This window comes from Pongo pygmaeus, chromosome 7 (assembly GCF_028885625.2).
Source record: "Pongo pygmaeus isolate AG05252 chromosome 7, NHGRI_mPonPyg2-v2.0_pri, whole genome shotgun sequence".
In the NCBI taxonomy this organism is placed as follows: Eukaryota; Metazoa; Chordata; class Mammalia; order Primates; family Hominidae; genus Pongo; species Pongo pygmaeus.
This window is the reverse complement of record NC_072380.2, coordinates 142,835,168-142,860,112: the sequence shown is the minus strand read 5'-3', so window position 1 is coordinate 142,860,112 and position 24,945 is coordinate 142,835,168. Positions and strand designations below refer to the sequence as shown.

The 24,945-nt window shown below is 48.5% G+C and overlaps 1 protein-coding gene and 1 pseudogene across 6 annotated transcripts in view; both read left to right on the top strand.

The window, feature by feature from the left end:
• Positions 1-24,945, top strand: part of CYRIB (CYFIP related Rac1 interactor B) — a 176,736-nt gene that overhangs the window by 7,117 nt on the left and 144,674 nt on the right. The gene's annotated exons all lie outside the window — the stretch shown is intronic.
• LOC129043292 (U7 small nuclear RNA) lies at positions 4,941-4,992 on the top strand (annotated as a pseudogene).

Sequence of the window (24,945 nt, the reverse complement as noted above, 5' to 3'; positions counted from 1 at the left end):
AGAGATGGGATCTGAATTTAATGCAGGGGGACAGTTTTTCATGATGCTTTTGGGCCGGGCGCAGTGGCTCACACCTGTAATCCCAGCGCTTTGGAAGGCCGAGGCGGGTGGATCACCTGAGGTCAGGAGTTCAAGACCAGCCTGGCCAACATGGTGAAACCCCGTCTCTACTAAAAATACAAAAATTAGCTGGGCGTGGTGGCTGGCACCTGTAATTCCAGCTACTTGGGAGGCTGAGGCAGGAGAATTGCTTAAACCTGGGAGGCAGAGGTTGCAATGAGCCAAAATTGTGCCATTGCGCTCCAGCCTGGGTGACAAGAGGGAAACTCTGTTCTGTCTCAAAAAAAAAAAAAAAAAAAAAAAAACAAGAAGATGCTTTTGAACTCAGGTGGCTTTATGAAAAATGAAACACTTTGCCAAGTTAGTGGTTGGCACCTTTGAAAAAGGACAGTGGCAGGTTGAGAAGCAAGGATCTTGGAGCCAAGGAGATCTTTGATTCAGACCCGACTCCCTGACTGTGAGTCTTTTGCACATTGCATAACCTCTCTTGGCATCTCAGTGTCTGTTTTCCAGCTTGTTGTGGCTCTTAGGTCAGAAGATGTCTGAATATGCCTGACATAGGGTCTAGCATCAGTGGGTGCTCAGTAATTTGAGTCCCTGGTCTACAGAGCCTCAGTGCTGGGACTCAGGGAGAGGAACATGTAGACTAAGGGAAGTTTCTTTACCAGCCCCAGCTTTGCTCAAAACCAGAGTTGAAGTAGAATGCAGAAGACAACGTGGAAGTGAAACTTGGGCAATAACTTCCTAAAATGTCTGCTTTGCTCCCCTGAACTCTGGTTTTGTGTCTTGCCCTCTGCTTCTGGGACACCAGAGACCAACCAGTGTGTAGACAGATCAAACAGGCTTGCAAATGAAGGAATCAAATGGAGATTTCTATGTTTTCTGAAAAGTGGTATTTTACAGTCATTCCTAAACATGCCTTCATAACTCTCAAGTTTTCAGGTCTTGAGGGAGGAGTGAGATTCATCCTGCCATTCAACAACAGAACAGTCACTGAGTGTGCGCCTCCTGTGTGCTAGGCCCCGTGATGGATCCACGTGGGGAATGATAGTGTGCACCCCACAGTCACCCCACACATGTCCCTGAGGTCTGAGCAGCTTGGAGAATGAAGGAGTTTGGGTTTATTTCTTTGGGTTAACTTAAACTCAGCCCTTCTAGGCCCATTCTTCTCACTCAGGAATTGGATAAGCTTTTCTGAGGGGTTTGGAATGGGACGGCAGGGAGTGTCACCAGACACCATGAATGACAGGCCAGCAGGTTGATGGTGGCGAGTGGAGCAGGAGCTAGGGAGTGAGGTCACATTTCTGGACTATGTGTGCAGGCAGCTATGGACATGGCAGAAAGCCCCTCTATTTATTTATTTATTTAGAGACAGAGTCTCACTCTGTCATCCAGGCTGGAGTGCAGTGGCACGATCTCAGCTCACTGCAACCTCCACCTCCCAGGTTCAAGCAATTCTCCTGCCTCAGCCTCCTGAGTAGCTAGGACTACAGGCGCCCGCAACCATACCTGGCTAATTTTTGTACTTTTAGTAGAGATGGGGTTTCACCATGTTGGACAGGCTGGTCTTGAACACCTGACCTCAGATGATCTGGCCGCCTCGGCCTCCTAAAGTGCTGGGATTACAGGCGTGAGCCACCATGCCTGGCCTGAAAGCCCCTCTTAACAGGGCTCCCATCAGGATCACGTCGTGGGTTTCTGTGATTTTTTGGTCTCCTTTATGGCAATATTAACTTTCTTTTATGGCGCATGGAACAGGTGTCCTGTACTTTGTTGTTGTTGTTGTTGTTGTTTTTGGAGATGGAGTTTCGCTCTTGTTGCCCAGGCTGGAGTGCAATGGTGCAATCTCAGCTCAGCACAACCTCCGCCTCCCAGGTTCAAGCAATTCTCCTGCCTTAGCCTCCCAAGTAGCTGGGATTATAGGCCTGTGCCACCAAGCCCAGCTAATTTTGTATTTTTAGTAGCAACAGAGTTTCACCATGTTGGGCAGGCTGGTCTCGAACTCCTGACCTCAGGCGATCCACCTGCCTGGGCCTCCCAAAGTGCTGGGATTACAGGCGTGAGCCACTGCGCCCGGCTGTGTCATATACTTTGAATATTTTATTTCTTACTTTCATGGTAACTCTGTGAAGGCAGGTAATATTATTCCCATTTTACAGATGAGGCAACTGAGAAAACCTGGAGGCTGATAAAAAGCAGAGCAGGAATTCAAACATACCAGGCCAGCTTCAGTGCCCACCTCCTGTTTTCACTACCTCCTTTGGGGTGAACCTCGAATGTAACTGGAAAAGTCTATGAATGGAGTTGTGTAGCCGAGAGCAGACACTGCTCCTGCTGGACCCTGCTGGGAGAGGGCGGTGGTTTTCTCAGTGGGCATCTCATGACGACGGGCATCTCAACAGCCCTCAGGGCCAAGAACCACCTACTGCAAACTCGTCAGCCAAGGAAGCTCAGAATTTATAATTGCGGTTGTAAGTAGATTACTTGAGCTAATGTGAGCAGTGAGGTTTTTGGTAAAGTTAGTGTGAAACTGACTCATACTAATAATCTACCTCTTGATGCATTTGGTGTTGCGATTTGTAGCACTTTGCATTGTCTGCATACATGCATCCCCACAAGAAAAGATTTGGGGGAAAGAAAGGTCCTGAGACCATACACTCTGGGGGATTGAATTTGAAAGGAAAATTTCAATGTTTGGATGCTCGTCTGTGTAGACTTGAGCAAATAAGGTGCACATAGGATTTATACCTCTGCTTTCAAGTCTCCCCACCCATTTTCTATATGTGACCTTGCCAGCATACTTTATGCACGTGTTCCCTCTTCTGCCGGATTTCTTTAATCTGCTCATACCTTGGGTGTGCTTACGCTTCCTGGGTGGGAGGGTCCAGCTATATATAGAGATCTAATTTGTGTTTTTAGTAGAGACGGGGTTTTACCATGTTGGCCAGGCTGAGCTCGAACTCCTGACCTCAGGTGATCCACCTGCCTCGGCCTCCCACATAAATAAATAAATATATATTTATTTTATTTTATTTTTTGAGATGAGAGTCTTGCTACGTTGCTCAAGCTGGACTCACTCTCCTGGGTTCAAGTGATCTTCCCACTTCAGCCTCCCAGTTAGATGGGACTATAGGTACACACCACTGTACCCGGCAAGCCAGATTCTTTTTTTTCTTTTGAGACAGAGTGTCGCTTTGTCACCCAAGCTGGAGTACAGTGGCGTGATCTCAGCTCACTGCAACCTCTGCTTCCTGGGTTCAAGTGATTCTCATACCTCAGCCTCCCGAGTAGCTGGAATCACAGGTGTGGACCACCACACCTGGCTAATTTTTGTATTTTTAATAGAGACAGGATTTTACCATGTTGGCCAGGTGAGTCTCAAACTCCTGACCTCAAGTGATCTGCCTGCCTCGCCCTCCCAAAGTGCTGGGATTACAGGTGTGAGCTACCGTGCCCAGCCTGGAGTCATATTTTTAATGAGCATTCTAAGTGATTCTGATGCAGAAGTCCCTGTCACTGGGTTAGAGAAATCCCTATTAAGGGTAATTTGCCCGTTGTCATCTATTCTGAGTGTGTTGGGCATGGGGTGGCTGGTGTGAGATGGAAAGGACAGTGGAGATCACCTAGTCCCATCTTTTCCAGCCTTCACATTTTTTTTTTTTTTTTAAGAGATGAGGTCTCACTATGTTACCCAGGTTGGTCTTGAACTCTTGAGCTCAAGTGATCCTCCTGCCTCGGCCTCCCAAAGTGCTGGAATTACAGGTTCCCAGCTTTTAATTTTTAAGGCACAGATGGAGCTGTGAAAGAGGAAGCATCTCCCAGCTAGAGGTGACCCACCCGGGGACCCCATCACCCTAGATGCTGAGGAGGTCAGTATCTCACACAGTGTAACCTCTTGTTAGAATCTCGCATTTGGGGCTCTGATTCCAGTCGAAGGTGGAAGACTGTTCAGAGGCAGTGGAAGCCCAGAGAGGTGATGTGTGTTATCCAGTGTCACACAGGAGTGTGACAGTCATCTAGGCCACTCTTCATTTAAAGAAGGAGGGACCAGGCCAGGCACGTGAAAGCCCACTAAGGGACCTAGCAGTGAGGAGGGTGAGTTCTCTTGACCAGATAGCCTGTCCCTGGGAGGCGGGTTGTGAAGCCACAAGGCCCTGCCCTGGCACCCACCAGCCTGGGTCCTGGTTTCCTGTTCTGATCTGAGCTGGGCTGATTTTCTGCTAGTTCCTAACAGACAGACACATGCCCCCAAGACCTAAAAGCACCAAAGGAGAAGAAACTCTGCTCAATAGAGTCACATCTTCATGGTGAAGTTCAGAAGTCAGCACAGTAGGCAAAAAAAATAAAAAATAAAAAATTCTGTGAAGTTCAGAAGTCAGCACAGTAGGCAAAAAATAAAAAATAAAAAATTCCTGGCCAGCCACGGTGCCTCATGCCTGTAATCCCAGCACTTTGGTAGGCTGAGGCAGGCGGATCACGAGGTCAGGAATTTGAGAACAGCCTGACCAACATGGTGAAGCCTTGTCTCTACTAAAAATACAAAAATTAGCCGGGTGTGGTGGCACGTGCCTGTAATCCCAGCTACTTGGGAGGCTGAGGCAGGAGAAACGCTTGAACCGGGGAGGCAGAGGTTGCAGTGAGCCGAGATTGTACCACTGCACTCCAGCCTGGGCAACAAAGCGAGACTCCATCTCAAAAAAAAAAAAAAAAAAAAAAAATTCTTTACAATCTCCCGAGTTGCTGCTGAAGGTTGGTTTTCCATGCACTGGTTTTGTGTGTGTGATGCTGTACAGGAACATCAGTGAGTCAATGCATAAAAGAAACTGCAGTAGACAATATACGATAAAGTACAATGCACGATATACAAAAAATAGGAAACAGAGTGCTATAGCTCTTTTAGAATTTGTCCAGCAGGCTTTCTAGTTTTCCCACACTAAAAAACAAAAACAAAAACAAAAAAACCCGTAGAAACAAATACAAATAAATACAATAGGCAAGATACACTTTTATATTATTTAAAGTTTTTAAAATGAAAAAAGAAAAGCATTTGGCCCTTTGAGTATAGCTGAATTGGGCTCAGTGAAATGAGGGTATGGCTGGGTGGCACATGCCTGCCGTCCCAGCTACTCAGGAGGCTCAGGTGGGAGGATTGACTGAGCCCAGGAGTTTGAGACCAACCTGGGCAACATAGGGAGACCCCTGGCTCTAAACAAAAAATAAAAAAGAAAATGAGGGTACAGAGGAATCCCATTGTATGTTTGATGCACTGAGGGCATCTTCGGAATATGCGAAGTTGTCTTGATACCCAGTGGGGGTGTTACCTGTGTATGTGTGATTATCTCAGGGTCTCTCATGCTTGAGTGTGATAACCTTGGAGAGAGTTTCTGGATGTCTAGTTGTCTGCTGTGAGAGACAGAGTGGACAGAGGGAGACAGCCTTTCTTGACCTGGTGAGGCCAAAATAAATAAATAGATAAATAAATAAAGCAGAGTCTCTTTGGTTACCATAGCGCCTAGATTTAGGCCCCTTCTGACTTTGTCATTGTTCCTGCACATCTCAAATCTGCAGTTGAAGGCCCCATCCAGGAGTTGATCTGAAAGGGCTTCGGCATCCTGGGCCTTTGGATTTGATCCCATAGTCCTTGAGGCCCTGCCTGAGGGGAACTGTCTCAGAATAAATGAGGAATAAACGAGGTATGACCTTTGAACGTCCCCCACTGTCCCCCATGATCATTGTGGTTGGAAAATGCTTCTCTATCGATAAACTCATCATTGTCCCAACACCCCGGACACCTAAAACCAAAAGAAGAGGAACCTGATCTTTCGTTTTCCCTGATCATCCCCAAATAACTGCTGGGTGAGGAGGGAGCATTTGATTCCACCTTGGAGCTTATTCTCGAATGCATTGGAGCTCTCATTCAGCAGGGCAGAGCTGAAAAGCACCTGAGATTGTGCAGCTAATGTGCAGAGACCAGAATGTTCCATAAGAACTCACTCCAGAGAAAACCCAACAGGTGTCCCTGACCCTGCCCTGTGATGCCTGTGAAAGGTGTCACCCCAGTGAAGGTGCATGCATTTTCTTGCTGGTGGCCAACCAGGTCTTTGAGTGACCCTTCTGGACAACTGTTGCAATTGATGTCAAGAGCCATGAACATCTTCATAACCTTTGACCCAGGGAACCCGCTTTGGGAATCTTTCCTAAGAAAAACAGTGAAAAATATGGACAAAATGTTGCATAAAGATTTTTAGCTTAGCTTTATGTTGTTGTTGTTAAGACAGGGTCTCACTCTGTCAGCTAGGCTGGAGTGTAGTGGCACGATCATGACGCAGCCTTGACCTCCAGGGTTCAAGCAATCCTCCCACCTCAGCCTCCCGAGTACCTCAGTTTTCAATTCAATTGGGAACAGCAGTGGTTCCTTAATTTGATTCCATAGGCTTCCTCAGAATCCTCTGGAGTAACTACAGATACTCACATAGATTGGCAAGTGCCATCTCTAGAGGCAGAAGCTGGGACCACAGGTGCCTGCCACCACACCTGGCTCATTTTTTTATTTTTAGTAGAGATAAAGTCTTGCTGTGTTGCCCACACTAGTCTCAAATTCAAGCTCAAGCCACCCTCCCCGCTTGGCTTCCCAAAGTGTTGGGATTACAGGTGTGGGCCACCGCACCTGGCTAGCTCAGCTTTTTACAGTAACAAAATAAATTGGAAATAATCTAAGTGTCTGACAGTAACCACATACTTAAATCAGTTATGCTTTAGCCACATGGTGGAATATTACACGGCCCCTCAAAGTCAGGGCCATGGAGGCTGTGAGGAGACTTAGAAAACCATCTGTCATTTATAGGAAACAAGACTTTGAGGAAATAGACGAAAATGGTGTCAGAGGTTGTGTTAGGGAGATAAGAATATGGAGATATTCTTTCCCTTTCTCTCGTTTGCACATTTTTTTGTAATGTGATTATGTTACTTTTATTGTAAGAAAACCTTCCTTTCTCCCTTTCTTTTTTCGTCTCCACTAAGAGTCTCCTCTTCTTTTCTTCTCTTGTTGCCCAGGTTGGAGTGCTGTGGTGTGATCACAGCTCACTGCAGCCTCGACCTCCCTGGCTCAGGTGATCCTCCTGCCTCAGCCTCCTGAGCAGCTGGGACCACAGGTGCATGCCACTACATCTGATTAATTTTTTAATTATTTGTAGAGATGGGGTCTCCCTATGTTACCCAGGCTAATCGAGAACTTCTGGGCTGAAACAGTCCTCCTGCCTTGGCTTCCCAAAGTGCTGGAATTACAGATGTGAGCCACTGAGCTTGGCCTCTTTTCTTCTTCTCTAAGAAACCTAGAATACTGCTGCTTTCAGGAAAACAGAGAAAACCAAAGTTTAGATGACTCTTCAGAAAAGATATACAACAAAAACAGTTCAATTAATAAAACTTAGGCCTAGGCATCCCTGAGGTGAAATATGAACAGGCCTGATTAAAGAAAGACAGCTAGCAATTGCTGAATATAACAGCCACCACAGACCATCTCCTAGGTCGATGCAGAAGACGTTATTGTTGCCGTTTTATAAATCAGGAAACCTGGGGTCAGAGGGAGGTCACAAGATTTTTCTAGAATCTCACCATTCCTTCCAGGCGAACAGCTGATGGGATTAAGGAATCTAGAGACATCCGCATACCAGTACCCATCTTCAGGTCCTATAGAAATTATTTTCAGGGCTGGGTGTGGTGGCTTGCACCTGTAATCCCAACACTTTTGGAGGTCGAGGCGGGCAGATCACTTGAGGTCAGGAGTTTGAGATCAGCCTGGCCAACGTGGTGAAACCCCACCTCTACTAACAATACAAAAACTAGCCAGGCGTGGTGGCGCACGTGTAGTCCCAGCCATTCGTGAGGCTGAGGCAGGAGAATTGCTTGAACCCAGGAGGCGGAGGTTGCAGTGAGCCAAGATTGCACCATTGCAACCCAGCCTGGGTGAGAGAGTGAGACTCAGTCTCAAAAAAAAAAAAAAAAAAAAAAAAAAAAGAAATTATTTTCAGGGAAAGATAAGATGAATGAGAGCCACTGATGAACAGTTGCCAAGTGTTTTCTGTTTGGGGGCTTTATGTAATTTCCAAAGCGAAATGAACTTTGGTTCAGGTGGTGGGAGCTGTGTTCAGTGTGTTCTCAATGGAAGGTGAGCAACCTTACGGCTCCAAGCACCTGACCAATCTCTCTGCTCCTGCCTCCTGGACGTCCAGGGAGCAAGGGTGCAGAGGGTGCACCCAACTTCTCTTGGGGAGAGGGACCACTTTTCAGAGCCCTCTTCCTGTGCTCTGTGGTGGGAGGCAGGGGCAGAAGAAAAGGATGCATCTGCCTCTGAGAAGCCCATACGGAGCAGACAGACGAAGGCACCCCAGCGGCTGGCTGAGCTATAACCGTTTATGGGATTGCAAATTTCCAGACAGACTCTTATGGTGTGTGATGCAGCCCACTTGTCATCTTTGCCTGTGTTTTGGAAGGGTTCGGATTCAATGCTCCTCAGCCATTTTTTAAAGGGAGGCACCAAATATAGAAAGTACCTGGTAGGTAGGTACCAAACATATGTTTGATGAATGAGTATATGAGTTAATTTTCTACTTTGGGTGGACAATTATTTTTTTGGGAGGACAATTTTTTATTATTAGATTTTTTTTTCTTTTAGAAACAGGGTCTTGCTCTGTTGTCCAGGTGCAATCATGGCTCACTACAGCCTCTAACTCCTGAGCTCCAGGGATCCTCCCACCTTGGCCTCCCAAAGGGCTGGGACTATAGGCTCTCTCCACTGTGCCTGGCTGATAATTTAAATTGACGTCTTTATTTATTTATTATTTTATTTTGAGACAGAGTCTTGCTCTGTCACGCATTCTGGAGTGCAGTGGCGCAATCTTGGCTCACTGCAACCTCACCCTCTTGGGTTTAAGTGATCCTAGTGTCTCAGCCTCTGAGTAGCTGGGACTATAGGCTTGAGCCACCACGGCTGGCTAATTTTTGAATTTTTAGTAGAGATGGGGTTTCACTATGTTGGCCAGGCTGGTCTCGAACTCCTGGCCTCAAGTGATCTGCCCGCCTCAGCCTCACAAAGTGCTGGGATTACAGACGTGAGCCACTGTGCCTGGCCTAAATTGGCATCTTTAAAAATATTCATTTCATGCCCAGGATTTATCATTTTGATGTGTGCCTGTAAGTATTTCTGTGATTAGATGCAAAAGGGGGACATGTCTTAGCATCTCAAATAGGCATTTATTAAATGTCCAGAAAAAACCCTAGGTTTGCTCATTGTCTTCCCCATCTCTATCCCTTACCCCACCTTTCGCTTGTCCTCACATCCGGGCACTCTGCTCCTCAGCATCTGGGAAAGGAAGTGATAAGTAAGTCAGGTGCTGTGGCTGAAGGAGTGAGGAATGAACCCAGCTACTTGCTGAGCTGGGCCCTGGGCTCACCAAGCTGAGTCATGCTGAGTCATGCAGGCTCCTTGTCCTTACAGTTTCGAGGGTCAGAGGAAGAAAATGAAGGACTAAAACACAAGGGGGACACGGTAACAGTAGAGGTTTCTGCTGGGTGTACATCATCTCATTTAATCCTCATCAAAACCTTATGGTAGTCTGGGTGCAGTGGCTGATGCCTGTAATCCCAACATTTTGAGAGGCAGAGGCGGGAGGATCGCTTGAGTCCAAGAGTTCCAGAGCAGCCTGGGCAACATCAGGAAGCCCCCATCTCTACAAAAAAATAAAAATATTATCTGGGTGTGGTAGCAGTCATCAGTAGTCCCAGCTATTTGGGAGGCTGAAGTGGGAGGATTGCATGAGCCGGGAGGTCGAGGCTTCAGGGAGCCGTGATCGTGCCACTGCACTCCATCCTGGGCAACAGAGTGAGACTCTGTCTCCAGCATATTAAAAATACAAAAGCACAAAACTTTGTGGGAGATTCCATCCAACTTAGCCAATCGCTGGGGGTGCCCACCAGGCAGGAAGCAATTCTGGTAAAAGGTTTAGTTCTGGGAGGAGTTGGGGCCTGTGGCAGCTCCAAGGTTTTCATCACCTGAGGGTGTCAATTGCATCTGCTCCTTGGGTGTGTGGTGCACATGGGCCTCGCCTCTGCATCATGTCCCTAGCCCTGCCATTTGCTCACTCTGTGTTGCTGGTGGGTCATGTCACTTGTCTGAGCCTCCCTTCCCTTCCCTGTGGACAGGGATCCCGAGATGGGCCTGGTGGATGCAGTTCAGCATGTTTGTTGCAGGCCCTGGTATGTTGCGGGCCCTGGTGACTAGGGTCGGCTCCTCCCCACTGGCCATACCTGGAGGGTGTTGTCACCTTGCTGCTCTCTCAGAGGAGTGTGGCTGCCTACTCGGAGGCAGCTGGGGTCTCTTCTAGTCTGTCCCTGCTCCTCTGCCCCTCCTGCCTCCCACCCCCCGCCACGTTATTCTCAGAGCATGGGACAATTCCTCTGTTAGGGTGAATAATTGAGCGTTAACTCTAGGAACAGACGGCTATGAATAGATGTGAGGGAAGAAAGCGTTTTGCCAAGTTTGAGCTGAGCTGAGGATTGTCGGCGCTGAATTAAAGATGAGCTTCCTGGCTCTCTGTTCTACTTAGCATTGATCAAGCACCATGTCTTGAATTTTCAAAAAAAGAAGAAGGAGAAGAAAAAAGTCAGAAAGGGGTTTATATATTTCACTTGAGGTCAGGAGTTCGAGACCACCTTGGTCAACATGGCAAAACCCTGTCTCTACTAAAAATCCAAAAATTAGCCGGGTGGGGTGGCACATGCCTATAATCCCAGCTCCTTGGGAGGCTGAGGCACGAGAATTACTTGAAGCTGGGAAGCAGAGGTTGCAGTGAGCTGAGATCATGCCACTGCACTCCACCCTGGACGACAGAGCAAGACTTCATCTAAAAAAAAAAAAAAAGAGATGAGTTTCCTTAAGACATTGCAAAGCCAACAACCCTCCCCCTCCCCCCGGGGGAGCCAGATTAAAGCAGCAATGGGAAATTTCGTCAGCAGTGCTTAATCAAAGGCATTGATTGTTTTCCAGGCCCCACTGGTTCCTGTCCCATTGTTGTCCTTAATTGTGGAAACTTGTTCATTAGGGTTTCATTAAGGCTGGCCCTGGCTGTTACCCCTCCTTTGCTCTCTTTGATCTCTGCAAAGTCATCCGCTTCCTTGTGGAATCCTCAGGGTTCCTCAACATCTTTGCCACTCATGTTCAAATTCAGACCAGACCCCCATATGTTTCATAACAGGGTCCTTCTCTGTACCCAGGTACCTACTTGGAAGGACCTAGTGCGTGAGAAGCTGTTATTGGGAGGGACCTTAGCCAGCATCTGGTGCAGTGGCCAGATGTGGACACTGAGGTCGTCCTGAGATGAGCTGACAGTGCTCTGGAAGGGGCAGCCTCCGTTTCTGAGGTGGTTTTTTTTTTTTTTTTTTTTTTTTTTTGAGACAGAGTCTCGCTCTGTCACCAGGCTGGAGTGCAGTGGAGTGATCTCAGCTCACTGCAACCTCTGCCTCCTGAGTTCAGATGATTCTCTTGCCTCAGCTCCTGAGTAGCTGGGACTACAGGCGTGCACTATCACGCCCAGCTAATTTTTGTATTTTTATTAGAAACAGGGTTTCACCATGTTGGCCAGGATGGTCTCGATCTCTTGACCTCATGATCCGCCTGCCTCGGCCTCCCAAAGTGCTGTGATTACAGGCATGAACCACTGCGCCTGGCCTGTTTCTGAGCATCTTTAGGTGCCTCTTGCAATTTGAACGCAGTTTCTTCCTCCAAAGGCTGTCCCCAAGGAACCTGCACATCCACAGGATTTTTAAATGCCGTCTTGACAGGCTATGTGACAACCTAGTGGCAGGAGGGGGTGGGGAACCCACATTAGCTGCATCGTGATTCTCTGGCTCTGTCCAGAGGAACTTAGCACGTATCTCCCACCAGGGACTCATTAATTCTGCAGGAAGTTATGGTTTACATTTTCCCCTGGAAGCTCAGGCCCTGCACACATTTATGTGCCTTGGCCCTCAGAGCATCCTCCTGCAAGTTTTGTTTAATCACAGTCATGATTGAAAATGCACAGTATTTTCCCGTGATTTTATTAGCTAGTCCTTACCCACATTTCATCTGCTTTCTCTTAAACACTTTTTTGGGTCTGTGTTTATAGACCCTGAATAAACACAAATCCTTGACTTTAATTAGGAAGCCAGCAATGGCCAAAAAAGGAGGCTCATTCTGTCTGTTTCTCTTCTACTGTGGATATTGAAAGGACAGTGAATGAGGACAGGGTATCCTGCAGTAGATAATAGAGTGGTCTTGGGGTGAAGGATTGTGTGGTGTCTCCTCGCCCCCAATAGACCATGTTCCGTGGGTGAGCTTAAGTGACATCTTGAATAGATCACTTGGTGTTCCTTCTCCCTCCTTCCCTCCCTCCCTCCTTCCTTCCTTCCCTCCCTCCTCCTTCCTTCCTTCCCTCCCTCCCTCCCTCCTTCCTTCCCTCCCTCCCTCCCTCCCCCCTTCCTTCCTTCCTTCCTTCCTTCCTTTCCTCCCTCCCTCCTTCCCTCCTTCCTTCCTTCCCTCCCTCCTTCCCTCCCTCCCTCCCTCTTTCCTTCCCTCCCTCCCTCCCCCCTTCCTTCCTTCCTTCCTCCCTCCCCTCCCTCCCTCCTTCCCTCCTTCCTTCCTTCCTTCCTTCACAAAGGCATACCGGCTTTTGATAACACCATTTCATGATGGTGTCTTAGAAGGCAGTGATTTTTGCCTGTGTTCACGCTGGTGTCTCTGCACTTAGAATAGAACATACTCTAGGTGTTCAGTAAATATTTGTTTAATGAATAAGTGAGTTCCTGCCATTCCATCGTTAGGAATCCTTTTCTTTCTTTTAATCCCAGGCTTCTATCTTCAGGGTATCTTAAGAAAATACCCTGGAGGGAGGGTACAGAATACATTAGATCCCAAACAGTAAGTTGGTCACGGGAAGAGAGATGGAATTCTGCGGGCTGTGGGGGAGGGAGGGCTCAAAGCTGTCTGAGATGTAGAGAGTTGGTTTGGAAATTGGTATGAAGAGAGTGAGTGTAGAGACCCAGCTAGTTTACTAGCAGTAATATTGTGGGCAAGTCCCCCAAGCTCTCTGAGATAAATGTCCTAATCCACAAATGAGGAGGGAATGATAATGCCAGATTCTTACCTTGAGTCTCCCCTGCCCTTTCCCACTTGGCCTCTGTTTCCCCACGGCCCCTCTGTCCTCCTGGGTCTTCCTACTGGCACTTCCTCAGGACATCCGTTCTGCTTCACTGTGTGCCAGGCACTGTACCAGCTCAGGGGATGCAGTGGTGGATGGGGTAGGTGAGTCCCTTTTGCATCTAAACCAGGAAGTTTAAATAGAAAGAGACCCAGTGCTGACACGGGGAGCTGTGATGTAGGGAAGTCTGGGCTGCCGTGGGCCTGTGGGGTGTGAGGTGGGGGTTGGGGGACATTGATCCCAGCCTGAGAGGTTAAGGACGGCTTCCCATAGGAATTGGCAACCAATCGGGTAGTGGCTGTGTTTAATTACTCTTTAGATTCTTAGCTCTAAGCAAAGTGCCTTGGTGTTCAATGAATGAATGAAGGAGTGGATGCCTGTAAAAGTGTCTTATAAACTGGAGTGTGCAGTGCAAATGGTAAGTGCTGGTATTATGATTGTGGAGGGTAGAGCAGGGGCACCTAAAACAAGGTTCATCTCCCAGTTTCCTGAGGACCAGCTGCTGACCAAGAGCTAAGGTCTGCCCAAGAGCACAGCCAACTGGCATGTTGGGGTCAGCCTCTGTGTCTTGTCTTCCACCCAGGGAAGCAGATAGTCATCTACCATGTAGACATCTTTAGCCTACCCGGTAGCCCGCAGCCCTTCCTAAAAAGACCTAGGTTTGCATATCCAGGCCTAGTCCTCTGGACCATGGTCCTAGGGCTGGTGGCTGACTAAGGAGGTAACTGACTGGGAGGAAGTGTGTGTGTGTGTGTGTGTATGTGTGTGTGTTTAGAAATGTGTGATGCCCAGCAAATGCTAAAAAACATCTGGAATGCATATTCACATCACTAACCTCTAACCCTCCGTGACAGTTGCCATCCCCAGCGAAGCCTTCTCTGTTGTCCTCTCCTCCAGCTTACTGAGCTTGTGGTCAGGCATGGCAACTCATTCATCTTTGTAACTCCAGTGCCCAGCACGAGGCCAGGCACATCTGGGTCTTAGGACAGTTTGCTGAATGAATGAACAAGCTTCAGATAGTGTTATTCACAATGTAGCTGATGCTGAATGGCTTCTAGGGTAGGGGAAGAGGGATGTTTCTGGAAATGACCTTTTGCTACTACTTTAGATGTTTTGCAATAGCAGATGCTTGAAATTCTGCTTCACACTTGTTCTCTGTGGTAAGAGATGAAGAAACACTTCCTTTGTTCACACTTGGCTCTGGGGCTGTGTAGACATGCAGAGGCCTCTCCCTCACTTCCGCCACCCTGGGAGCCTGAGTCCATTCTGTAGGTCTCTGTAGGACTCAGTCATGGTGTGATGGCACTCGGGGATCTACCTTTACTTAATTCTGCAGCTTGGTGGGTTGGTAGGTCTCATGGGTACTTTTTATATTTTGGGGTGCTCAGCATTCCACACACCTTCCTGGTTGGGGGAACCCTCAGTATGGAAGTCTTGGAGGGAGGCAGAGCCTCTTCTGCCAGTATGGAAGCTGAGGTGGACCAGACATTCCTTCTCACAGCCTGTGGCCTCAGCTTGGCCACATGACCACTGCCACCCTCTGCTCTGACCCTGGGCTGAGTACTGCACAGATGCAGGTGCAGGAAGAGGTTGTTTAGAGTCGAGGCCCAGTAGGAGGGGCAGTGTCTGCAGCAGATGTCCTGTGACGTGGCCTTGGCCACATTATCCCCCTGCACAGTATCCGTGGTCCTTTGTCTGAGCGTGGCTCTGCACTTTGCCTGTTGATTCTGGGAGTTTCTCATATCTTCTCATCAAAATCCTCTATTCCATAAAATAGTCATAGCTGATTTCTGTTGTCGATGTTCCATAGCCCTGACTGGTGTGTACCGCCAGGCTGTAGCAAGGCACCCTGTGCCTGCTGTGGGCCTTGGTGACATGGTGAGACGGGCAGCTTGGGTGTCTCTCTGCACCTGCCTCCCATTCTGGGAGGTAGACGGTCCCGCAGCCTGATGCCGTGCCTTGAACACCCAGGCTTCTGCGGTTCAGTTCCGTAGAGGTGAACCCACCTTCTGTGTGACAGGCACTGTGCTAAGCACAGGCATACAAAGATAAAGAAACCTGTATCAGCTTCCCAGGGCTGCTTTACACATCTCACAAACTGGGGACTCAACAGACATCTACTGTCTGAGAGCTGTTCTGGAGACTGGCAGTCCAAGGCGAAGGTGCCGGTAGGGTTGGTTCCCTCTTGGGGATGTGTGGGAGAGTCCGTTCCATGCCACCCCCCCAGCTTCTGGAGTTTTGGGGGCAGTCTTTGGCGTAACTTGGCTTGTAGGTGTGACACCCTCTGCTCGTGTTCACGTGGCCTTCTCCCTGTGTGTGTCTGTGTCTTCACGTGGTTATCACATTAGGGCCCGCCCTACTTCTCTACGATCTCATGCGAACTCATTACATCTGCAAAGATCCTAAATCCAAATAAGGTTACGTTCTTTGACATTAGGGGTCAAGACTTCAGTGTATGAATTTTGGGGGACACAATTCAGTATATAACCAAGCAGTGATCTTGGACTTGAAGGAGCTTACAGTCCAGAGGTGGAGAGAGACACACAATTGGATGATGGTGTCCAGATGGTGGGAGAATTGAGGGAGGTAGGCAGAGGTGCTGTGGTGGCACAAGGACTCCTTTTTTGTTTTGAGACAGGGCCTGGTTTTGTCACCCAGGCTAGAGTGCAGTGGTGCGGTCTCAGCTCACTGCAACCTCCACTTCTTGGGTTCAAGTGCTTCTCCCACCTCAGCCTCACGAGTAGCTGGGACTACAGGTGTGAACCACCACATCCGGCTAATTTTTTTTTTTTGAGAGAGAGTTTCGCTCTGTCGCCCAAGCTGGAGTGCAGTGGTGTGATCTTGACTCACTGCAACCTCCGCCTCCTGGGTTCTAGCGATTCTCCTGCCTCAGCCTCCCGAGTAGCTGGGACTACAGGTGCCTGCCACCACACCTGACTAATTTTTGTATTTTTAGTAGAGACTGGGTTTCCCTGTATTGTCCAGTCTGGTCTTGAACTCCTGACCTCAAGTGATCTGCCTGCCTTGTCCTCCCAAAGTGCTGGGATTACAGGCGTGAGCCACCGTGTTCAGCCAGAGTTCTTTTTTTGTTTTTTTCAGGCAAAGTCTTAGTCTGTCACCCAGGCTGGGGTATAGTGGTGTGATCTCGGCTCTCTGCAACCTCTGCCTCCTGGGTTCAAGTGATTCTCCTGCCTCAGCCTCCCAAGTAGCTGGGATTACAGGCACGTATCACCACACCTGGCTAATTTTTGTATTTTCAGTAGGGACGGGGTTTCACTATGTTTGCCAGGCTGGTCTCGAACTCCTGACCTCAAGTGATCCGCCCGCCTTGGCCTCCCAAAATGCTGGGATTACAGGCGTGAGCCACTGCACCCAGCGGGGAAGATGTTGAGTTCTGTAATGAACAAGATGAACGAGAGGGTGCTTGCACCCACGGTTACCCTGCTGACCCCAGCCTTGCCCGTCCACAGTAGGCCCCACCTTTGTTTTGTAGAATTTAAAGGCAGCCAGGAAACGCTGTGCTACTAGAGAGGAAAGGTTGCTCTTCCTTCTTGCCATGTATTCCTTTCTTCCCTGGCTGCCAGGAAGCTCAGAGCCAAATTTGCGCTTAGTCACAGCAGCTGTCACCAGCCCGCAGGTTCAGGCCATTTGCTTTGTCATGGTTCCCACTATCATATTTTCTTCTGTTTGTAATCCTCATGGGTTCTTTTCTTGTTGTAAGCGATCTCAACTGTCTCTTGGAAAGAGGCAAGGTATAATAAACACATACATGATAAAGAAAGGTAGAGATACGAACAATGGGTGATCAGGGCTCTGGAGCTCTGCCCTCTTCCAAAAAGTATTGGTCTGAGTTAAATGCTTCTCTGGAAAGACTGGCTGATCTTGGAGATTAGGGATTTTAGGCTCTTAGAAAACAGGGTCTGTGTGTCCTTCATCTCAGGGTCTCCAGCATTTATCACAGCGCCTCACAGTGTTCGTTAAAGAGCAATGAAAAACAGTGAACTCATAATAATGATGGCTGAAACTCTGTTATCTTTCTGAGTGCTGTTCCAAGAGGTGGTGGCAGTAGGGTCATTTCTTGCTCTGACAAGTGGGCAGGGTCCTGAGGGGACATTTTCCCCACTTCCAATTCATTTTCAGATTGTATCAGATTTTTAAAAAATGTTTTTGTTTTATTTTTTATTTTTATTTTTTGAGGCAGGGTCTTATTCTGTTGCCCAGGCTGGAGTGCGTTGACTGCCTGAACTCAAGCAATCCTCCTGCCTCAGCCCTTCGAATAGCTGGGGCCACAGGCATGCATCACCACACCTATCCAATTTTTCTATTATTTGTAGATACAGAGTCTCTCTATGTTGCCCAGGCTGGTCTCAAACTCCTTGGCTTAAGCACTCTGCGTGCCTCAGCCAGGCCTCCCAAAGTGCTGGGATTACAGGCATGAACCACCGTGCTCAGCCTAAAAAGTGTTACTCGGATCATACCATACCTGTGCTTAAAACCCTTAATAGCTTCCTGTTGTCTCTTTTTTTTTTTTTTTTTTTTGAGACTCTGCTGTTGCCCAGGCTGGAGTGCAGTGGCGCAATCTCAGCTCAGTGCAGTCTCCGCCTCTCAGGTTCAAGTGATTCTCCTGCCTTAGCCTCCCAAGTAGCTGGGACTAAAGGTGCGTGCCACCACACCCAGCTAATTTTTGTATTTTTTGGTAGAGACAAGGTTTCACCATGTTGGCTAGGTTGGTCTCGAACTCCTGGCCTCAAGTGATCTGCCTGCCTCGGCCTCCCAAAGTGCTGGGATTACAGGCATGAGCCACCGTGCCTGGCCAGAAATTTATTTCTTACAGTTCTGGAGGCTGAGAAGTCCCAGGTGGAGGGGCTGCATCTGGTGAGTCTTTTTGCTGTTGGGGACTCTCTGCAGAGTCCTGAGGCTATGCAGGGCATCACATGGTGAGGGGGCTAAGCTTGCTCACATTGGTAGCTCAGGTCTCTCTTCCTTTTCTTCTACAGCCACCAGTTGTCCTCCCATGATAACCCTTTAATCCATTAACTCACCAACCCATAATCCATGAATGGATTAATCCATTCACAGGGGCAGAGTCCTTATGATCCAATCACCTCATAAAAGCCCTGCCTCTCAATACAGCCACATTGGGGATTACGTTTCAATATGAGTTTTGGAGAAGACTTTCAAATGTCCATTCTATTCAGCCAGTATTTATTGAGCACATACTTAGTGCCAGGCAGGCACTGTGTTAGGGCCTAGAGATACAATGGAGAACAAAAGACACAGTATTTGCCCTCCTGGAGTTTTCATTTCAACTCCTCAGCTTGTTGTACCTTTTTTTTTTTTTTTTTTTTCCTGAGACAGGGTCTCGCTCTGTTGCCCAGGCTGGAGTGCAGTGGTGCGATCTCAGTTCACTGCAACCTCCACCTCCCGGGCTTAAGCGATTCTCCTGCCTCAGCCTCCCGAGTAGCTGGGATTACAGGCGCCTGCCACTGCACCTGGCTAATTTTTTGTCTTTTTAGTAGAGATGGGCTTTTGCCATGTTGGCCAGGCTGGTCTTGAAAAACTGTTCTCAGGTGATCCGCTCGCCTTTTGGCCCTCAAAAGTGCTAGGATTATAGGTGTGAGCCACCGTGCCTGGCCTTGTTGTACCTTTAAACCATGTCTTGGCTGGGCACAGTGGCTTGCAACTGTAATCCTAGCACCTTGGGGGCTGAGGTGGGAGGACTGCTTGAGGCTATGAGTGCAAGACAAGCCTGGGCAACATAGTGAGACCCTGTCTCTAAAAAAATAAAAAGGAAATTAGCTAGGTGTAGTGGCACATACCTGTAGTCCCAGCTACTTGGGAGGCTGAGGCAGGAGGATCGCTTGAGCCTGGGAGGTTGAGGCTTCAGGGAGCTGTGATCCTGCCACTATACTCTAGCCTGACAGAGTGAAACCCTGTCTTGGGGAAGAAAAAAAAAAATATATATATATACACACACACACACGCATGCACACACACACACATCATATTGTTCTTTACCTATTCATTTGCTCAGCAGCATGAAATATTATACATATTACATATATACCAGTCATTTACTGAACACCTATTATGTGTTATAGATGAAACATACTTTATCTAGATATATAAAGCATGCATATGCATGTGTGTGTTAAGACTACATAAAACAAGCGTTTATTGAATGCCAACTATATGCTACAAATAAACACGTTTGTATGTATAAAACATGCATATACAGTATATACATATATGTATATTCACGTGTTTATGGAGCACCTACTTGGTGCCCACACTGTGCTGGGCACCAGGGAGAGCACAGCCTAGTAGAAGAGATGGAGAAGAAAACTGTGCTTTCATAGATGGGGACGTGCTCTAAAACTGAGAACAAGTTGGAGAGGTGGCCTTCTTACTGCCTCAGAAGTCAATGATGTGAAATAAGAAAGGGCACATATATACAGCATGGAATACTATTCAGCCATAAAAAATGATGAGTTCATGTCCTTTGTAGGGACATGGATGAAGCTGGAAACCATCATTCTCAGCAAACTATCGCAAGGACAAAAAACCAAACACCTCATGTTCTCACTCATAGGTGGGAGTTGAACAGTGAGAATACATGGACACAGGAAGGGGAACATCACACACCGGGGCCTGTTGTGGGGTGGCGGGGGTGGGGAGGGATAGCATTAGGAGATATACCTAATGTAAATGACGAGTTAATGGGTGCAGCACACCAACATGGCACATGTATACATATGTAACAAACCTGCACGTTGTGCACATGTACCCTAAAACTTAAAGTATAATAAAAAAAAAAAAAAAAAAGAAAGGGCATCAGGCTTGTGAGGTCCTGAACACATCCTGAGGCTGGGGTGGGAGTGACTTCTGGTTGCGCTGCTCTGCTGCCTTCATGAGGACCCCCTCTGGCCATGCACCTGCTACCTACACCCCGGTCCCTGCAGAGGGAACGACTCAGAGTGCCCCTTACGTGTTGATTTAGGTGCTTGCCAAAATCAGAGATTGTCTGAGGAGTAACTTGAGCTCCTTCAAAAAAATCAGTGAGATGGAAACTTGAGAACAGCCTTGGTCCGCTTTGGGAAGTAGAGACCGCCTTTCATTGCTCAGTGGGCAGCTGCCATCTGTGCTGCTGTTGTTGGCAATATTTACGGGTAGGAGAGTGGGTGAGAGACCACGGAAAGTCTAACGCCTGGAAGGCTCCAGTCGTCCTGCTGGTAAACACGGAGACCCCATTTTCCAGAGACCCACTGAGAGGTGGTGCAAAGAGCAGAAAACACATATGCTTCTCTGTGGCTTCCATTCTTGAGTGCATAATGAGTGTTGTAATTAAGAAAAGTGAAAATGAAGATTCAGTTATTAATAAATGTTGAGGGGGAAAGACAGAACCTGGTGTTTGTCCTGGCAGGTCAGCCTCCTAGCTGTGTGATGCTGGGCGGTGATTTCACTTCTTGAAATTTCAGTTTCCACTTCTGTGAAATGGGAAGGTTGTACTAGAAGATCTCCAGGGTCTATTTTGAAATGAACTCTCCCAACGTTGCGATGATAAGCGCTCTCAGTTCATGTGCAGCGTTGAGAGAAGTTTTCTTTGTAGACTTTTTCTTAGGACTCTTGCTGAAATGTACATATCTGGTTGTTTTTCAATTAAAACAAGGAGGAAAAAAAAAACCCACCCGCCATAATTTACTTAACAAGGACGTATTGAACTCAGCCTCTTTCTGTCCCAGTGTGGGTGTTAGACAGCTTGGGGGATTATGGGCCTTGGTAATCACGGAGGGGAAGAAGCTATGTTTATGAGGTCCTTTCAATATTTATCCAACGCCCACAGGGAGCGGAGGCTTTGACCTCAGTGGACTGGATGTGGGTTATAGAACATGAGGAGTTACCCTCATCCTCAGAGAGCTTATGGTATAAAGTGGGCTTGCTAAGACTCCTAAACATTTGGAAACACTGTTCCTGTCAGGTGACACGTGCAAATGCCTGGAGGTGGGAAGGATCTCAGCATAGTGAGAACATTCACAGGTCCAAGTGGCTGAATTAGAGGGTTCCTGAGTGTAAGATTCTCCCCGGGGCCTGAAAGCTTAAGGAGATGAATAACTCCTCCCTTCTCAGGCCCAGTCCCTGGGCGCAAGGCTACTTGCGTCAGCAGCGTCAGCAGCGTGCGTGAGCAAGATAGCGGAATCAGGGAGAGAGCCGGCCGGAAGACACCTGCCCTGGCCGGAAGATACGTACCCCTGAAGATCGAGAAAGAGGCCATCCGGGTACCACGTAGCAGTTTCCTACGACTAGAAGACTTCCTGTTACAGGAGACTATGAAACCTTTGCTCCGTCCTCACTTGGGGCTGACGCCATTTTAGGCCTCAGCCCGCCTGCAACCAGGCGCTCATTAAAACAGCATGTTGCTCCACACCGCCTCGTGTTGTCTGTTGGCGTGCTCGCAGGGTTCCAACCGATACAAAAACTTTACATTGAAGACATCAGGGTCAGGTGATGGTGGCTTTGTAAGCTGTGTTAAAGGGACTTGCGTCCCAATCTGTAGGCCGTGGGAGCCAGCGGAGGATTTGTGTACTAGAAACGGTGGGGCCCCGGGCGCGATGGCTCACGACTGTAATCCCAGCACTTTGGGAAGCCGAGGCAGGTGGATCACTTGAGGCCAGGAGTTTGAGACCAACTTGGCCAACATGGTGAAACCCCATCTCGTCTCAAAATACAAAAATTAACTGGGCGAGGTGGCGCCTGCCTGTGGAATCCCAGCTACTCAGGAGGCTGAGGCAGGAGAATCGCTTGAACCTAGGAGGTGGAGGTTGCAGTGAGCCAAGATCGTGCCACTGCACTCCAGCCTGGGCGACAGAGCGAGACTCAGTCTCATAAAAAAAAAAAAAAAGAAAAGAAATAAAAGGTGGGAGGTGGCAGATGAGAGAATGGAGTCCGGGGCCCACAATGAGAGAGGGATGGTGTGTTTGCATGAATGGAGGGCTTGGGGACGTAGCTCAGCCTCCCAGGTGCCATCAACAAGCCACAGTCAGACCCGAAATGGTAGCCAGGGTAGGAAGTGGAGCCTAGTAGCAACCAGCAGCCTCTCATTAACCCACAGAACATTGTGTCAGTCAGCGCTGTGTTGCAAGTGACAGCAACCAAACTCAAGCTAGCTTAAATCTAGAAAAGATCATTTATTGTGTCAAGTCACTACCTGGTTAGGCAGCTGATCCAGGGGCCCCAACTGTGTTGTCTCCTGTGTCCTGGCCCTGCTTTTCTTTCTTGTTTCTCAAGCAGTCTCTCCATTCAAGATGGCAAGAGGCCATCAGCTTGGATTCAGGTTTTTATCCACTCATGTTAGCAACCCTGTAGGGTAGGGGGAAGGTATCCCTTTCCTAGTGGCTAGAGCCAAAGAGTGAGAGAGGTCTCTTATTGTCCAGTTAGGGGCATATGGCTGCATTTGAGCCGTCTATGGGTTCTGGAGATTCCGTGCTTTGACTGTCCTCCTCTAGGTAATGTGCCACCCCTGGAGCATGAGGGGAGGGTTAGGGGATGCCCCAGAGGAAGACAGTGCCGTTACCAGAAGGGGCTTGGAGGCTGGCACGCAGTGCTGGATTTGCTTTTGCCTGGTGTCTTGTCTGTTATCTGTTGCTTACAACAGAATACCTGAAACTGCGTAACTTATAAAGAAAAGGAAGCTATTTCTTACAGTTCTGGAGGCTGAGATGTCCATGGTTGAGGGGCTGCATCTGGTGAGGGCCTTCTTGCTGGTGGGGAATCTGTGCAAATTCCTGAGGCTGTGCAGAGCGTCACATGGTGAGGGGCTGAGAGAGCTCATGTGCTAGCTCAGGTCTCTCTTCCTCTTCTAAAGCCACCGGTCCCACTCCCAAGATAACCCATTAATCCATTAACCTATTAATCCATGAATGGATGAATCCATTCACAAGGGCAGAGCCCTCAGGATCTAGCCATCTCTTAAGGTCCCACCTCTGAACACTGCCACATTGGGGATTAAGTTTCAACATGAATTTTGCGGGGGACAAATGTTTAAACTGTAGTACCTGGCTAGGGAGACTTCTGCAGTGGTGACCTGAACTGGGATAGAGTGAGTGGCCTAGAGGAGGGAGGTGTGGGCAGTTCTGGGGCCTGTCCTCGGGGCCACTGAACTAAGACTTGAATCACTTTCCCTTCTCTCTCCACTTCGCCTGCTTCCCCCTCTCTTCCTTTAGCAATCATTTATTGAAACCTTGTCCCTCTTCTGAATCCCCCAGAATTTCGTTTGCATCTTCATGCCCCTTACTGGTGCTCAGGGGTGATGGCCAGAATATTTAACCTCAGGCACAGATCGCAGTACTTTCTGGAAGCCTCTGCTGGTGCCCCGACACTAATTCTTTCCTTGCTGCATCCTGGAGGAGGTCTGGGAGTGCTGGGGGAGGGACACTTAGGGTGAGGACTCCTGGGGCAGCAGCTACTTCCCAGCCTGTGTGGAAGGACTCAGTATTTTAACAGCTGGGCAGCCATGCCGGTGGGAAGTGGCTGGTTTGAAAGCGTTCAGGGTAGGGCTGGGGTAGACTGTTCTTCCCCTCCATCCCTTCCCAACCCCTGCTCACCCTCAGGGGCTTTTCAGTGGGCCTTTTGCAAAGTGAATGTTGCATTGATTTGTTGTGGAGGTGGAATGAGAAAAGTGGAGGGCGACTGCTCTGGGCTGGTGTGGTTGTTCAGGACCTGCTGCCCTGTACCCCGAGGTCCCACCAGACCACCTGTGCCACACTCACTCTATTTGCTCTGAAGCATTTTTTTTTTTTCTGAGAGCAATCAGGTTTATAGGCTTTGGAGAGTGTGCAAATATTTGATTTTAATTAAGGAAGTCTGGAATGGGGAATAGAAAAAGGTTACTTCTCGTTTACTATTTCTGGGGGGTGGGCGAGGATGTGGTACCTCCAGCCACATAGTGGGTCACCATTGTCTCCAGGGTGGACCAGGCACCTAAGAGGAATGGCAAGCGAGAGGCAGTGGGTCACCGGCTCATGGAGCCGGGGGAAATTTCAAGGGGGTGAATAAGGCAAGAGGGTGAGCAGTGTGGAGCTTTCCCGGGCCAGGATGGAGCATGGAGAGGCTGTGAGAAAAACCGGCCTTCTGGATAGTGGCACCTACTGCCTGTTAGTACTTGCTGCCCGCTGCTGTGGTGCCCATCCCATCCACTCGATTATCTCACCTAATAATCCTCACCACAACCCTTAGTGGTAAATATTATCAGTCCCACTTTACAGCAGAGGAAACTGAGCCCAGAGACGTTAAGAAACTTGTCCCAGATCACCCAGCTACTGAGTGGCAACCCTGGTGTGTCAGGCTTCAAACCTGTGCTAAAAACCACCACTTGGGTTGGGCGCGGTGGCCCACACCTGTAATCCCAGCACTTTGGGAGGCTGAGGCAGGCGGATCACCTGAGGTCAGGAGTTCGAGACCAGCCTCAACATGGAGAAACCCCGTCTCTACTAAAAATACAAAATTAGCCTGGTGTGGTGGTGCATGCCTGTAATCCCAGCTACTCGGGAGGCTGAGGCAGGAGAATTGCTTGAACCTGGGAGGCGGAGGTTGCAGTGAGCTGAAATCGCGCCATTGCACTCCAGCCTGGGCAACAAGAGCGAAACTGTCTCAA